Source organism: Rattus norvegicus, chromosome 17, assembly GCF_021556685.1.
Source record: "Rattus norvegicus strain SHRSP/BbbUtx chromosome 17, alternate assembly SHRSP_T2T, whole genome shotgun sequence".
Lineage (NCBI taxonomy): Eukaryota > Metazoa > Chordata > Mammalia > Rodentia > Muridae > Rattus > Rattus norvegicus.
Genome location: NC_141550.1, coordinates 49,426,125 through 49,429,950, shown reverse-complemented (window position 1 = coordinate 49,429,950; position 3,826 = coordinate 49,426,125). Strand labels below are relative to the sequence as shown.

General features: G+C 47.2%; 1 pseudogene; it reads right to left on the bottom strand.

Annotated features, from left to right (window-relative positions):
- Nucleotides 1-2,537: 2,537 nt before the first annotated feature.
- Nucleotides 2,538-3,458, bottom strand: LOC148000160 (uncharacterized; annotated as a pseudogene).
- Nucleotides 3,459-3,826: the final 368 nt, after the last annotated feature.

The window sequence follows — 3,826 nt, the reverse complement described above, 5'->3', positions numbered from 1 at the left end:
CTGCTCCTGAGATTCTCTCTTCCATCTCTTGTATTCTGTTGGTGAAGCTTGTATCTACAGCTCCTTGTCTCTTCTTTTGGTTTTCTATATCCAGGGTTGTTTCCATGTGTTCTTTCTTGATTGCTTCTATTTCCATTTTTAATTCCTTCAACTGTTTGATTGTGTTTTCCTGGAATTCTTTCAGGGATTTTTGCGATTCCTCTCTGTAGGCTTTTACTTGTTTATTAATGTTTTCCTGTGCTTCCCTAAGTGTGTTCATGTCTTTCTTGAAGTCCTCCAGCATCATGATCAAATATGATTTTGAAACTAGATCTTGCTTTTCTGGTGTGTTTGGATATTCCATGTTTGTTTTGGTGGGAGAATTGGGCTCCGATGATGGCATGTAGTCTTGGTTTCTGTTGCTTGGGTTCCTGCGCTTGCCTCTCGCCATCAGATTATCTCTAGTGTTACTTTGTTCTGCTATTTCTGACAGTGGCTAGACTGTCCTATAAGCCTGGGTGTCAGGAGTGCTGTAGACCTGTTTTCCTCTCTTTCAGTCAGTTATGGGGACAGAGTGTTCTGCTTTCGGGCGTGTAGTTTTTCCTCTCTACAGGTCTTCAGCTGTTCCTGTGGGCCTGTGTCTTGAGTTCACCAGGCAGCTTTCTTGCAGCAGAAAATTTGGTCTTACCTGTGGTCCCGAGGCTCAGGTTTGCTCGTGGGGTGCTGCCCAGGGGCTCTCTGCAGCGGCAGCAACCAGGAAGACCTGTGCCGCCCCTTCCGGGAGCTTCAGTGCACCAGGGTTCCAGATGGTCTTTGGCTTTTTCCTCTGGCGTCCGAGATGTGTGTGCAGGGAGCAGTCTCTTCTGGTTTCCCAGGCTTGTCTGCCTCTCTGAAGGTTTAGCTCTCCCTCCCACGGGATTCAGGTGCAGAGAACTGTTTATCCGGTCTTTTCCTTCAGGGTCCGGCGGTGTCTCTGGCAGGGGTCCTGCCGCTCCCCCACGGGAGCCCAGAGGCCTTATACAGTTTCCTCTTGGGCCAGGGATGTGGGCAGGGGTGAGCAGTGTTGGTGGTCTCTTTCGCTCTGCAGCCTCAGGAGTGCCCACCTGACCAGGCGGTTGGGTCTCTCTCTCACCGGGTCTGGGAGCAGAGAGCTGCTGCGGGCCGGGATCCGCGGGTGTGGGACTTCCGGTAAACACAGAACGTGCCCGGTCCTAGAGAAATTCTGCTTCCGTGTGTCCCAAGCTCACCAGGCAGCTTTCTTGCAGCAGAAAATTTGGTCTTACCTGTGGTCCCGAGGCTCAGGTTCGCTCGTGGGGTGCTGCCCAGGGGCTCTCTGCAGCGGCAGCAACCAGGAAGACCTCAATTCCATTTATTTTCAAAGAGAATGCTGGGTTGTTTTACATGGCAATACTAAAGAGTCTAGCCTACACATATGCATGTGCGCGGGGACACACACACACACACACACACACACACACACACACACAGGTTTGCCAGGGTTTTCCTATGGCTATAACAATTTTGGGTGTTTGGTTGCCATGTTCTGTTTTACCTTATTTCTGGGACATGTTATTTGACATGTAGAGTAGGTGCCTGCTATTTTTCCATGGTAAATTCTACTCTTGTTCATTAAAACAATAAACGTCCTTATTTAATGTGTTTGCACATGATTACACATATTTCTACCCATAGCCTTTTGCATATGTGTACTTAATCTCTGGCTCACTATTTTATTAAAAACTTTCTGGTTATCTGCTATTAGATGTGTTCCTTGTATTAAAAAGCATATGATCTGATGCCCTTTGTGATTGAGTGATTGAGAATGTCATCTGCACTCTGCCTGTGACCTCCTTCTTATCCTCTCCAATGCAGGTAACTTTTTCTTTTTCCATAATAGTAGATGCTTCTGATTCTTAATGCATATTTATACATTTATGTTCCATATTTTTATTTTAGCCTTGTCAAAATTAAAATTCTTTCTTTTGCAAATTAACTTCTGCTTCTAGCTTATGAATTTCAATGTCTATGTCTATTACTCATTTTCTTGTTAAAAAGTGTGAGCCATACATCTTTATTTTTTATGAAATATCTTTTTGTGTTTTGACTAAGGTGATTTTTTTAAGTGAGAGCCAGAGATATGGTTACAATTACAGTACTCTCACCCCCCACACACACCAAAATAACAAAAACAAGCAAAACATAGGAAAGTTATAAAATAACAAAGGCAACACTGAGTATATGAAGAAGACCTGTCCCAGAACAGCAGGAGCCAAATTAATATGGTTTCTTCCTCTGCCCTGTTTGTGCTCACCTCAGGAGACCATCTTACCAAGGCAAAGAAGCCTATGTTTCCATCACCATGCACCTCTCAGAAGCCCCACCATCCTTGATTTAGCCTTGGTAGCCACCCTGATCATATCGTCTTTTGCTACATCAACCATCTCCATAGCTAGGAGATAGGAGACCTTCCTGTTTCTCCTTTCTTGGCCATCTAGGTTATAGCCTTTTTCAGGTTGCAGTCATCTCAGTTCATGTACTCACACAGAAGATTTGGACACTTACAGGACCCAGTTTGTCACGTCTGCCACTTCCAGTAGAGAATCCTCACCAGCCACTGTCACCACTTTGCCACCTCCTCTACGGCCTCCACAGAAAATAGGTCTGCCTTGCTCGCAGCCTTCATAAACAATTACACCACCTTGATTAATATCTGCTCCACAGATAGGAGATGAAACCTTGACAGGGTTCCCAGAGAATTCTTTACCATCAAACTACTTGATAACCCCTTTAGCAAAAAGTAGGTCATCAAATACAATTGTTGCCTCACCTGCAAGCATGCCAGTTTCTCTGTATGTATGCAAATTAACCATAGGCTTTCCAGTTTGTGTTTTTTAAATTGTCCTAATAACTCCAATCTGTTGGAAGCTATCGACCATAGACTCAACTGTAATATTCTCACCCAAGCCTTGCAGAAAGATGGCATTGTTGTCTGCATTATCTTCTTCAGAACTGTGATGTGATCCTTGATACAGAGGCCCACCAGACCTATTGAATACACCATGGTTACTTCTGTTCATGCTGCCTCCGCCTCCGCCTCCGCCTCCGCCTCCGCCTCCGCCTCCGCCTCCGCCTCCGCCTCCGCCTCCGCCTCCGCCTCCGCCTCCGCCTCCGCCTCCGCCTCCGCCTCCGCCTCCGCCTCCGCCTCCGCCTCCGCCTCCGCCTCCGCCTCCGCCTCCGCCTCCGCCTCCGCCTCCGCCTCCGCCTCCGCTTCCACAGCCTTTGGAGACTTAGCTACCACAGCTGTGGTTGTAACCACCTCCATCACCCCTATCCTCAGCCCTTCACTGTCCTGCTGGTTCCCCCTTTAGCCACCTCCTATTATTACTTTGGTCTTCATTGCCATAACTAGTACCACCACCACCCCAGTTGTCTCCATTACTTTCTTCCGCTCCCACTCTTGTACTGATTCTGCACTCCATAGCCCTAAAGCAGGTTCTAGACACTTTGCTGCTGTCCATAGCTTGTTGCTATCCAGAATGTTCCTGTCAGATTCTTGGCTATTGCTTCCACTGTGGGGCTGCCCACAGACCCTGCTCTAAGAACTGCCACCAGTTAACTTTTCCAAGATGCAGCTAGGAGCTGGCTGGCTGTTGGTCATAGGCAGGGTATGAGGACTGCTGCTCTGCCTATAAGAGTAAGGAACTCAGGCTGCTGCCATAACCTCCAGTGGAATCATGCTCCAGGAAGCTGACTATTATAGCCTGTGTTTTGTGTTTGTCCATAGGAAGAACCATAGATGCTCTGATTGGTGATAACTACTGTAACTCTACTTGTCATAGGGCTGATT